The sequence below is a fragment of the Clytia hemisphaerica genome, unplaced genomic scaffold (assembly GCF_902728285.1).
Source record: "Clytia hemisphaerica strain Z4C2 unplaced genomic scaffold, Clytia hemisphaerica genome assembly, whole genome shotgun sequence".
NCBI classification, from domain to species: Eukaryota; Metazoa; Cnidaria; class Hydrozoa; order Leptothecata; family Clytiidae; genus Clytia; species Clytia hemisphaerica.
In genome coordinates this window covers 955,147-968,361 of record NW_027103414.1, presented here as the reverse complement: position 1 = coordinate 968,361, position 13,215 = coordinate 955,147, and the positions used below count along the sequence as shown (strand labels likewise).

The 13,215-nt window shown below is 35.6% G+C and overlaps 2 long non-coding RNA genes across 2 annotated transcripts; both read right to left on the bottom strand.

Annotated features, from left to right (window-relative positions):
* Window positions 1-5,408: 5,408 nt before the first annotated feature.
* Window positions 5,409-5,963, bottom strand: LOC136797476 (uncharacterized). The gene is made up of 2 exons (XR_010845257.1): window positions 5,886-5,963; window positions 5,409-5,606 (listed from the first exon to the last, which is right to left on the bottom strand). It is a non-coding gene; the product is annotated as an uncharacterized lncRNA (long non-coding RNA).
* Window positions 5,964-9,270: 3,307 nt separating this feature from the next.
* Window positions 9,271-11,084, bottom strand: LOC136797475 (uncharacterized). The gene is made up of 3 exons (XR_010845256.1): window positions 10,633-11,084; window positions 10,210-10,358; window positions 9,271-9,430 (listed from the first exon to the last, which is right to left on the bottom strand). It is a non-coding gene; the product is annotated as an uncharacterized lncRNA (long non-coding RNA).
* Window positions 11,085-13,215: the final 2,131 nt, after the last annotated feature.

Here is a 13,215-nt window from a genome sequence, read left to right as displayed (position 1 = left end):
AGAACCTATCTATATATAAAATACTCTAGAAATAAATTAATGAAATCCTGAATAAAATAAGAGGTACAGTGAAGAAATAAAAATACTCTAATAAAATAAGGAATCCTGGTAGATTGTATAAAAAATGAAATTAAAGTTGATAAGTAGCTAACTTTTTCGTTGACGCTTTCTATTCTCTCTTCTTTTCTCTTTTTGGCTCAGCTTCTTCCTTTTTCGCTTGGCAACTTTTGGTCTGCGTGCTGCTGTATGTGGACAGACTTGTAAAAAATGTTCATCCAAAGTTGATTTTAGTCTTTCAGTGCCAACAGGCATGCCTACATAGTTTTTCTTAAAACCGTTATAAACTGCATGAAGGCTTTCCATACCCTGCTCGCCATACATTCCAAACGCCATGTTCCATTTCCTCAAGAAGGAAATTGTGTGATTTTCAAGTAAATGCATCTTTGGAGTTATGCTTTCCTTCTGCCATGTTGCACGATAGTAGCTCATCAAATTTGTAACATGAGTTTCTAAACAAATATTTGAGCTTTAACCAGCCAGACTCTTTTGGTCATTTAGGGGGTATATCATGTATAGGCACGACTCACATTAGTCCGCATTTTATTTTCCCCCATGCTTTTTGTGCAAAAAGAAAAGGAACCCAAAAATTAATTGAATTAAGGTATTCTGGAATCAAAGCTTTTCTCAAATAAAATGAGTAAATTAAAACAATAGACCTTTTTAATCATGATGTGATTTTTTATAATTGAAAACCTCCAGCATTAAAATGAATGACACATGATGAGTTTTTAAAACGACCACTAAAGTTTTCCTATCATTGTTTTGATGCTGGAGTTTTAATAATTCAACAATACAGTGTAATTAGCAAAAGGTCTATTTTGAGCCAAGACTTACCCAATTCATTAATGTCATCTTCCCCAACTCCTTGTGATTGTCCAATAATGTTATGACAGTTTGCATAGAGGTGAAAAAGTTTTGCAAATTTCTTTGAAATGTTTTTCGCGTAATTGTGTATGTCTGAGTCAGCCAAACCTTTTGCTGCTACATTATCTGGTATGGATTGGCACAGTTTGATTATGCTCTCCTCCTAAAATAAAGTTTTTAAATTTTCAGATTGAACCAATCGATCTCGATATACTACACCATTGACACTGAACGAAATTGAAAATATCAATTACCTCCAACATCTTCTGGACATGATTCCCAATGAAACTTTTGCTGTGATATGCTTGTCGCTCAACATTTAATGACTGCAGTACATCATCAAGTCCAGTGACACAAGGCCCTTCCAAGGTGATTTTGTTTTCTTTCATTAATTTTGCAATACGTGTTTGCTAAAAGAAGATTGTGAAAGAATTTATCTATTGGAAAAGGCTTGAGAATTAGTCAACAGCCTTAGTTGTAAAGAACACCTTTCACTTATTATGGTTTCTAAATGCTAAAATTTATTTTTACCTTCTCAACTATTTTTTCATTGAAATGGTCGATTCTTGGCTTGTAGACGTCAAGGATAGCTTGGATTCTATTTTCCTCGTTTTCAGCTTTTGTCAACTGAATTGCCATTGCTTCTTCGATTAAGTCTATTGTCTTAACATTGTCAGTGATTTTATCTTCTAGGTCTTGGATAAGGTTGTATGTATTCATGATGGTGGCTTCATCTCCATCTGTTGTTTTCGCCTGTATTTTCAAATCAACAATTTGTGAAGAAGCTTCAAGCAAATTGAAGAACTTTAAATAGATTCCAAGAGATATATGTAGAGCAGGTAGAGCAACCTATGATAAGATCAAAATAATTTTTCAGTTAATTACCCTTTATTTAGTGCTCCTGAAGAGAAACAGTCAATTTGGCTCAATATTACCATTATTATTGATATAATTTTTTATTTGAGAATAATAGATGTAATTGAGTATACCTGGTCTAATGGAATATTAAAGAGGCGCTCTTTAATGACATTATTTGCCAATTTTGCATTTTTTATATCTCCCTCAAACTTGTCCATAAATCTCTTCAGGTCCTCATCTAATGTTGCTAAAGTTCTTGGTGTCGCAGGCTCATCTCTTCCACTGGGTGGTTGTTGAAGCTGTTCTTTTGTTATGTGGCAAAACAAACAAGAATGTCTCCCTGAATAGAAAAGGCAGGATAAAAAGGTAAAGAAATAATTTCTTTAAAACAGCTTCAAGAGCAAGAAGTTCTGAACATTTTAAGTTTTGGTATGGTACATTACAAGTTTATGAGTTCTTTCTGAGTTGAAGGCTAGACTAATTAGGGAATAAGGGGAATTCTGAAAGGATATGCTCACCACTAGCACCAGTTAGCCCATAAGCTACACATAGAAATTCATAATCACCAGTCAAGAACACTCGAATGTTTCTTCCCCTAAAATATGAATTGTACTTTTCTTACACAATCAAAATTGACTTTTGCATCTAATATTGTCCGAATGCCTTTGTCTAAAAGAGATCATCAAGATTCAAGTATTCAAAATTCATCTTGTAAAGACTATAATTAATGAAAATATAGTTTACTCACTCCCACTTCGTTTCTTGTAGGTCATCAATTTGCGACTTGTATCTCTGCAGACCAGTCACAAGGTTTGTCCTGTAATCTTTTGCTTCAAATAAGCTGAATACACACGTGTTGTCTTTATTATTTGGGCACTCCCTATTCAAAACTTGGTAACATGCCTTGAAGCTGTGACCTCCATGATCCCCTCCGATCTTAATATGTATCTCATCGTTCATCTCTGGTGGATGTTTTAGCATGTTGTACCTTAGAGAAATATTTTGAATAATTGTCAGAATATGTATCATAAAAGCATTTCCAGGCTCTCGAAAGATAATTTGTATCGTTTTAAAGAACAGGGAAACTGAATTTAAAGTTGGACCCTGTCAGTTGACACAAAAAAGCACATCTTACTTTTTTAAAGCATCGAGATAACTCAGAGTATGATTAGGTAGATCATCTATATAACCCCATGGTGCAGCCAAAACTTCATATTGTCCTTTATGGTTTTTCAGTGGAAAAAGAAATGGAGCATCTTCAACAATGTAATCATCTCCTCGCCAAAGCTTTGCTACCTTTCGTATCCTGCCTTCTGATGCCAACTGGACATTACACGATTTGAACCATCTGAACAAAGAAATGTTAGGAAAGAGTTCATTATGATTATTGTGAAAGGTCAAACGCTTGGGCCTGGCTTGTGAAATGGATATTGCGCCAATACATATCATTGTCAATCATATTAATAGAATGAAAAATTTACTTAGTATCTAATTATTTAATTTTTATGGAGATTTTATTAAGCCTGGTAATATTTTACGAGCTTATATTTCAACCTTTTGTCACATACCTCGCCATTGCTTTTATTTTTGACCATGGAAGGTTAAGGCTCGATTTCATAGCTACAACTTCTTCAGCGTCTATCCAAGATTCCGCTATATTCCCAACTTCGAGAATTGACTTTCTTTCGGTTGCCGTAAAGCTTTTCATAAGGGCCCCAGTTTGAGCTAGCACTGAATTGCAAGAAAGAGTGTCCATTTGTTCCTTTATGAACTTTGTCCTCTGTTGAATCGTCCTTTGACTTGCCTCGTCGGTTGCCTTGATTGCCTTTGGGGTATGTGTAACCACCAAGGGCTAAATATGAATTTAGAAAACGATGGCTTGTAAGTCAAACGAAATAATTAGCTTTGTATGTATGTATTGTATGGTATTATCTATTTTAATTGTAAAAGTGTTTACAGAGACTTCGGGATTCTCAATTAAGCTAGTCATTTTTCTTATAGTGTCAAAGGTTCATTTTACATTAACTCTCTGCAAAAAAAGCAAAAACTTGTGATTGTTTCTTATTATGAATTATGTATTTAGATTAATTTAAAATAAACTTACACGAGAGCTACCAGTGTTTAATTCGACAGCCCTGTTAGGTAGTTTTGATTTGGCCATTTTTGTCTTGATGATTTTTGCTGCGGCTCTGTCAGCTTCTTTGGGCAAGGGTGCACCAGCTGGTAGTTCGAGAATATCAATTAAAGTAAAAACCTTTCCTTTACATATCTTCTCGTGTTTGACTTTTTCCTTGTATTGGCTTAAGTTGAACAATTTTCCACAGTCCTTGTTACATTTTGTCAGAATTGATGATAAAATTTTATCAGTGATTACACATGGCCCGACGTCAGATTCGTCTAAAGCTGAATGGCATTTTGAACATTCAAGTTTGTTAAGTTCTTTACCCTCAATTTCTGTGATCAAGCAGGAAAAGCAGAATAAATGTCCACATTTCTTTATCCTCAATGGATATGATGCGATTTTCTTGCACTCCTCGCAAAGTAAGGCCTCCATTTGAGGATTTAATTCAGCATCCAACTCGTTTGGAATCATAGGAACAATCGATTGAGGTATTTGTCCTCTCAATTCGTTTGATTTTTGCCTTGTCCACAATATTGACTTAGAAGGGGTCTGTTTTATTCTGCAACGACCACCACGGCTAAGACTTTGAACGTGAAGACAAATTCTGCTATCATTAACGTGAGGATACCACGTGAATCGTTTTAAATCAGTGGTAGTTTTCCTATCTTTGACGTTTTTTATCCTATTGTAGCATTTTCTACAAATCTTTTTTGGCACATAGTCCAGTTTTAAATCTTCACCAACATCAGTGTAATATGTTAACTTGATGTCATCTTTGTAAATTTGGGCATTCAAAGGTTTTTTTCCAAGAAAGTTTCCACACAGAAAACACAATTTTTCCAAGCCTTGAGCGTGAACAAAATTTGCGGCCTCCATCTTTTTGACATAAAATTTTTTTCCCGCGCTTTTTTGTTTACATTTTTGACGTTCGAATTGCATTTTCGAACGCTGACGCAACAAAAATCAATATGGCGGCAGTAAAAACTGTCAGCCGACCAAGTGAATATTTTTGAAAATTGGCTTATTTGAAAAGGTTGTATTATAATTTAGAAGCCTGAAGACTACATAAAACCAGGTATTTTTGAAATATTCAATGTCTCGTCTGTTGATTTCTGTAATTGCTTTTTTATCACTAAGCTTAATTATTTTTTCCTTGGCCACTGAAATCATATAGGTTTGGCTGGAAAACTAGGTTAATTTTGTGCTCTGTTGTCAATTTTACTTGGGTTGTTTGTGTAAAAATTGATGCACCTTATCATAATTTAGTCCCTTATTGTAAGTTGTCTCAATTTTTTGTGTCTTTTTGCTTTTTTATGTACTAAAAAGCTATTTTTGCTGAAAACCGCCAATACCACCCGCTTCGCCTAAATTTGACCGCGCGTTTCATTTTGTTTACCCGCCCAAAATTCTGAATGGCGCGATTCCAAGCAAAATAAGTGGCCGTGCGATGTTCCAGAATAAAAAATACCGTTCAGGTGATCAAAAAAAGGAACAACGATATTAATTTCACTGTAAGTTTCTTGAGATTCACGAATTAATAAGAATGAAATCTCCTTAAAAAATAATTACAGACCAAATGATCCAGCGCTAAAAGATAAAAAGGCGAACGGTGAACCGCGATCTCACGGGCGGACGGGTGGTTTCTGAGGCGGGCGGTGTTATTCTTCTGCTTCGTCATCCGCGTTCGACTTTTTGCTTGAAGCTGAAAGAGAAAAAATCCCGCGTATACTGCCAATGAAAATGCGCTACTGTTCGGCAAAATAAACATTGTGCATTAGACTTTTTATTGCGTTCTGTAAAAGACCCTTTATAAAACATTCTGTAAAGTACACAAAATGGAACGATTGATCATAACAAACAAACGTGAACTACTTCTTTCCCAAGAAGCGAAGCCGTGAATCGAAGTCAGAAATTTCCAATTTTTAATGAAACTGCAGCAATCTACAAATATCTCTTTTATCATCTACAATAAACTACTTACGTGGCTTTCGTGCAGTGTTACACTTGACATTGATGACTTTGGTAACATCAGTTTCTCTGCATTCTCCTGCTGAACAGAATGGCCACCTCCTTGTTGTATGTGCTAAAATTGAGTAAAATCATGATAAATAATCATTCAGGTAAGTCTTTATTTTTATCAGTCCTCTGTCAACTTCTGAAAGTACAAAACCTAGATGCTTAACTGGAATAAAGATGGTGTTTACCACGAGAAGAACTTACTTGTACTTGATGCATCCGTTAGGTGAAGTATACAAAGTCTTTTCTCCATTTTTCACGATCGGACATGGCTGTAACGAGGTCTTTGCCACTGAGTCCAGTGTCATCTTCAAGGATTTGTCGCAGGGTGATGTTCGGTCTACCAACACGTCGATCTTCTTCGGGGGTCCAGGTGAGCAATTTTCCAGCAGGTTCGTTATGTCTTGAAACATGACCGGCTAAGGCTAAGCGCCGGCGACGGACAACATTTGAAATGCGGGGTAATTTACCGTAGATTTCAGCAATAGTTGGGTGATTCTTCCAAGAAATATTGAAGGCTGACCGCGGCATTCTTGTGTAGGTGCCGTCAAGGCGTTTTGATCGGGAGATGTTTAAAGTCCAAGATTCCGAGCCATATAGTAGTATAGATTCTACACAGGCTTTGAATACTTTGGTTTTGGTAGGTTTAGAAATGTTCGATTTCCATACTTTGCGAAGGGAATGAAGTGCATTCCAGGCTTGGGCTAATCTAACATTCATATCGTGATCTGTCTCAGTGTAACTACCAAGATATAGAAAATCATCAACTCGTTCGATCTCAGAGCCATCTAAAGAATACAGTTTATCGTCGTTAGTGCGGTTGATATGGATAAATTTCGTTTTTCTGGCATTCAAGAATAAACCTACATTTTGACATGCCTCCTCCACAGCACGAAGAAGAGATTGAGCAGTTTGAATATGATTTTCCAGTAGAGCAATATCGTCTGCGTAATCTAGATCAGGCAGTCGTTCAGGGGGATGTCTCCTACTTCGACGACGTTTTAGAGTGAGACCATGGTCACTGGTGATTGAGGATTGAAGAGCGTAGTCCAGAACGATTATAAAGAGAAAAGGTGCTAAGGGGTCTCCTTGAAGAACGCCAGTACTGATTACGAAAGGATCAGTTTGTCCTTCTGGGGTTGTAACCGTGGCAGAAGTATCTCGGTACATTACTTTAATGGCATTGACTACAGTTTCAGGAATACCATAGGCTTGGAGAATTTGGAACATACGGTCACGATTGATAGAGTCAAATGCTTTGCGAAAATCGATGAACGAAATGACTGCCTCTTTTTTGTGATTTTTAAGTTCTTCTACGATCCTACGTAAAGCAAGCACATGAGCCGAGGTAGATCGACCTTCACGGAATCCATTTTGATTTGGGCGTAAAAGCTTGTCAACAACAGGACGAATGCGATTCAGTATAATACGATTATATACTTTAGAGGCAATTTGCGAGAGGGCGATACCACGATAATTATCAGGTTTTGTAAGATCACCTTTCTTTGGTATTGGAATAAGAGTCGAAATTCCCCACTCATCAGGGCGATCCCCAAGAAAAGTTTCGATACAGAATTTGAGGAGGATGTGGCGAACATTCTTCATTTTCCAGAATTCAGGAGGGAGTCCATCTAAACCTGGCGCTTTTCCATTTTTCATTTGATCAATAGCAGAATCAAGTTCGTCTTTGGTTATAATTCCAGATGGGATTTCTAAAGATTCATCGTAAACTTTCGTAATTGGAGGGAGATTATTTAGATCGAAAGGATCAGCATTGAGAAGATTTTTGAAGTGATTTTCCCAAGACTTGAGACGATCAGTGCCTTCAATAAAAACAACACTACGGGACTTCTTTCCAGAAAGCTTTTTGACCAGGTCCCAAGCATTTTTTATTGCTGATGAAGAAGAGGTTTCAAAGGAGTCCAAGATACTGTTGATGCGCCTGTCCTCGACACGATCGTAGGTATTTCGAAGATTTGATTGGGCTGTGCGAATATTTGACTTTGATGATCTGAGTGTGGCTTTTCGGGCAGCCACAACATCAGGTGCATCAATAGAGTTGGAGGGAGGTTTCCGTTCACGTTTAGGAAGTAGGTTTGATCCAACTTTGTTGGCAATTGAAACGAAAGTGGTGTAACTTTGATTGATATTGGGAAGGTGAGTAAACTGAGAAACGATTTCATTGTCGATGCGTTTTGACAGAGTTTTATCGAATGTAAGGGATTGCCAGAATAATTTCTTTGAGGTTGACGGAGAAGGGCGCCGAACACTGAGTTTTACTCTTGCAGTTACAATCCTGTGATCACTGCCAATTGGGTTCGAGCTTGAGAAGGCCTGGCAGTCGTGGATGCTGTTTTGCCATCTTTTGCGATACAGAACAAAATCAATTTGAGACTAACTAAAGTGAATTCTCTGCAAAATTTCTATAAATGTTTGCGCAATGAAAATGGAATATTTTTAGTGATTTGGTATGAAACTAGGAAGAATCGTTCAAACTCAAACTTGTCATGGAAAATGTGATAGGACTTTCTTCAGAGAAAAAAAACTCTACAAAAATTCAAGGGTTGTGCGGGCTATCAAACAAGTGAGCACGACACTTAAACTTTGGGCTGTTTTTTAGATTTAAACAACGTAGCAATAAAAAGTCACAAACTGAAATGTTCGCAACCTACACTAGCATCCTAAGGCCACAATCGCAAGTAACTTGCGTTCACGCTGCCCAGCTGACTGATAATTTTTCCTAATTTGCCAATTATTTTGAGTTGGAAACTTGCAAAATTGTTGGAATTTTATCCAGTTTTATCCTTCCCTTCACCTGCCATATTTTGGCGGTTTAAGTTATCATCCGTTACTTCCCCCCTGTGGACGATATGGATTTTCCATAGCATTTTACTTTTGAAAAAATTCAGGATTTCCCAAGGCCCCCCGTTGGCGAAATTTTTTTTTCACTGACCAACTGGCTCACTTTTTTTGCCTCAAAACAATGCGAACACCAGTAATTTGTGATTGTGGCCCTAACTGTCAGTACAGTTTGTAAGTTTGTAAAAAAAAGTTTTCAAGTTATCAAAAATAGCAAAATAAATTTTTTTTTTGTTTTGAAAAATAACGATGTTTTTTTCTTATGCGTTCAATGACAATTGAGAAGGCTAAGATTAAAAAAACAAATTGCCTTTTCCCTCCTAGGCGAGACAAAATTATTCATTGTTCTACAGGCCAAGCCGACCCTGCTATTTCAAATTCAGCAAAGCTAGAGGATGAACTTAATGTCTAAATTAAATTTAATTCTCTAAAATTAAATTAAATTGGGACAGTTAGTAAAATTTGACTTGTCTTTTCTGTATCAGAAAATCAGCTGGAATTAGGATAAAGGTGACATAAAAGAATTATATTTTCAATTGTCATTGGTAGAGGAAAGCATTTTACTTACTTGATAATTCCTTAATGATGAATGGATTTAACGCAGGTCTTACTCGTCTGGTCTTTCTATCTAGTAATCCTAAAGCTGAACTTCTAGTAGATAAAAATTAAAAATTTTATTAAAGTTTGAGTCAAATTTTGCATTTGTTAACTAAGATTTCTAAATCCTTAGGCTGTTGACAAGAATGCTGCCCCAGGTTATACTCTTTTTTCCAATATGGGTTTGACTAGAGATAAACAAATGGCTGTTATTTATCTCCCTAAGATGACTCTACTTAAATAAATCAGAAAATAATGATCTGCATATGGGTAGGTTGGCAATCAATTTTTGAACAATTTAATGCAAATTTTCTTTTTGGCAAACATCATTTACCTCATGTAGAAACATCTAAGAAACATCAAAAATGATTAGGAAACCTTGCATTATTTTAGGTGACATTGTAGTTTAGTAGCCTTCTATGAATTAGATATATGGGTGACTCTTCCTAGTGATATTACTTTAATCGAAGAAATTTTAGCGAGACTAATTTTAGCGTTTTAGCGAGTTTTCCCTATTTTCGCTAAAATAAATCTCGCTAAAACACGTCGAATCGACAGATCGCTAAAATTTATCCACGCGAAATTTCTGGTTATATTGCCTTGATACATTTTTATCAATAGGGAGGGTTTCAGAGCAAAGAAATGATAGAAAACAAATTAAATCAATAATGTCCTACGAGTATTCGCTAAAATTTATCCACGCAAATTTTTTTGAAATCGTGATTCGCTAAAATAAATCCAAAAAAATCAAGATTATCCTGACTCGCTATTATACGCTAAAATTAGTCTTGCTAAAATTTCTACGATTAAAGTAAGTAAAAAGTGTTGCTTACTTTTTAAGTTCGTCCTTTGTAAATTTTAAACCCAGGATTAAATTTACAAATTTGCGCCAAGATGCCATGTTGTTTGTTTTCGCCCTAATCCTTGTCATCTCAATGTCTGTTAAAAAAATGTGTGGTGTGCAATCACCCAGCTGTTTTAACTAAATGGAGAAAATTTTGAATCATTTGATTTTTTATGTTTTGTATCAAGTTTCAGATAGCAATTTATATCTTACAGGGGTGCTGGTCTGAAAGCTGTGAAAGACAAGTTTAATTAGTGTTTTATAGGAAGTGCCCTCAAAGAAATATTGGTTGTCGGACAAAATCATAATAAATGTATTTCTTAAAATTTAGGGTTAGACGGTTGAGATCTAAAAGATTTGAAATGAGGGTGACATTTGAGATAAGCGTTTCAAAGTAGTGAAAGTTTCTCACCCCGGCTGATGTTTCATTAGATGAATTATTTGAAGTTAGACTTGATTGGTCGGTTGCTGTCTGACTTTCTATTGGTATTGAATTATGATTTGATGTGGCTATTTGGATGGGCTTGTTTACAGTGGATGGTGACTTTTTGATTGGATTGCTGACTGAGGTTGACTTTTGGATTGGCTTGCTGGCTGAGGATGACGTTTGGATGGACTTGCTGATGACTGACGATGATGTTTGGATGGGCTTGTTTACTGGGGATGATATTGATGATGCTGTTTTGTTGGATTTGTTGATGGAGGAGGGTGTTGTCTTGGGTGTGGATGTAGAAGCTTTTAGCTTGGGTGTCAGGAAGTATGATTTTGCCTTTAAGTTGCCTGCTAGTGGTGAGATGCATCCCATACTCTAAAAAAACATATTTGATAGTACAGACAAGAAACATAATTTTCAATACCAAATAAAAACTTTGTGCATACTTGGTGTTAAATGCAATTTTAAATGCATACTTGGTTTAGTATGCATTTAAATTTGCATACTAAAAAGGCATACTTGATTTTTAGTATGCAAGAATACCCATACTTGATGCATACTAAAGCATCCTTAATGCATACTAAAAATTTTCGTAAGGGCTGTTGTTTTGCCTAAAAATGCAAAACAGTGAAAATCAAATACATCCTTTCTGTTTTGAATTTTCTCATACTGATTTAATTGGGTGTTTGAAAGCCACCTTAAAAATGTCACAAACTTGGATGATATATAAAATAATATAGAACTTAAATTTCTTAGACAAAAAATTTTACAAATAAGGTATCAAATTAATCATACCATTTGTAACAATTCATCAGCGAAACTGTTCGAAGCTTCACCAACAGCTTTTTGTAGCTGTTAAAAAATAATATTGTTTTATGAAAATGTTCATTTTTGACATTAAATTTCAATTATGAAATCCTACAAATAAAGTAGAAACTTTAGGTAAAAAAAGCCTTAGCCCTAGCAAACATAGCTTGTTGTAAGCTATAATAAAATAGGTACATTACATAACTTTTGCTGGGCACCTTTCGTTAGCAAATAATGATCTGAGTTAGCTGGAATTTTTACCTCTAGTCTTTTTGCTTTGACTTCATTAGCAGCCGCGGCTTTTGCCTTCTCATTTGGATTTTTATTATTGTTCTTCGGCTTTATCTCTATATCTTTAGCTGCTGACTTCTAACACAAAAAATAAAAGATGTAGATAATTCACTTAAGAAAACAATGTCTTTTAATTCTGACTTCTCTAATATTTGGGATAAAATAGACAAAAAAATAGTGGACAAAGTAAATTTTTGAAGCTTTTATCATGCAGAATTCAAGTAGTATATATTCCATTGTGTTAATTGAAATATATTAGGGAAAGGTATGATTTCGCCCCCTCCTTTCATCTTTAAAGCAGATGAATCTCTTTGATATAAGTTTTTTAACCATTTTTACTTAAATAATCATATCACTACATAAGACTGACACCTGACAGGATCCAATGAAATGAGGATAGTCAAACTATCATAAAAAAGATTAAAATTGATGAAGAGGATGAGAACATTTTTAACCCTACTTTCTGTTTTGGTGTTGCATCAGTTAAATTGGTCATTTCTTCATCTCTAAGTTGCTTCTTTCCAGGCTCATCGTCATCACTGGTATCAGAAAGAGTTCACACTTTTTATGCATCCCTCTAATTTAGGGAGAAGATATGTAAATTTCTTCTTTATCTTTTTAAAATTTCTTTCACCTGTACAAGAAAAAACAGAGCACCTCATCACTAATTTTGGGGTGTAGTACTTTAATTTGGTGGTTGGCCACAATGCTATTTCGGTGGGTATTAAATCTGGCGAATGGTAGAATTTGTAAAAATTTTTAAGGAAAAGATCTGAGTACATACAACCAACAAATCTTTTAATTTTCTTTGGTTGACGCTTGGAAAACTTTGGTTGTTGTAGCAACTGATCGGTTTTGCCAGTCAGCTGATGATATCGATCTGTAGCTTTCTTCTTTGAATAAATTGATAACTTTATGTTGGTTTTTCATGGGATCATCCTCCCCTCCCATGAAGACGTGGAAGGGGAAGTGAACCTTGATGAAGGGACTTATGCAAATGGGAGATTTCAGGAAATTTTATGGGAAAGTTGGGGTAGAAAGTGCAAAGATTAGGTATAATATTTCAAATAAATATGATTAAATGTGTCTATATTTCCATTCATTGTACACTGAAAGAAGGGGAGAAGACCAAATGGGGGTTTTAGGCCCCAGATGGGTGGACCTGAAAACCTAGAGAACACATGTTTTTCAAAGTAAAAAGGACATTAATTAGTGACAAAGACCATTTACACATTAAATGGAAGAGACCGGTGCAATTCTTGAGCGAAGAAAGCAAACGCGAATGGAAATTCTTAATGATGCTTTTCAAGGGCCATGCGCTGAAACTTGTATCCAACACGAGTGATTGAGATGTGCAGTCAGCATCTTATAATCAAATTCGGTAAATGTTTATGTTTTTGCTGCTGCAATGCGTAATGCGCTTAAAAATGGAAGGGGTAAGGGAAACAATGTTTTGATTGTTGG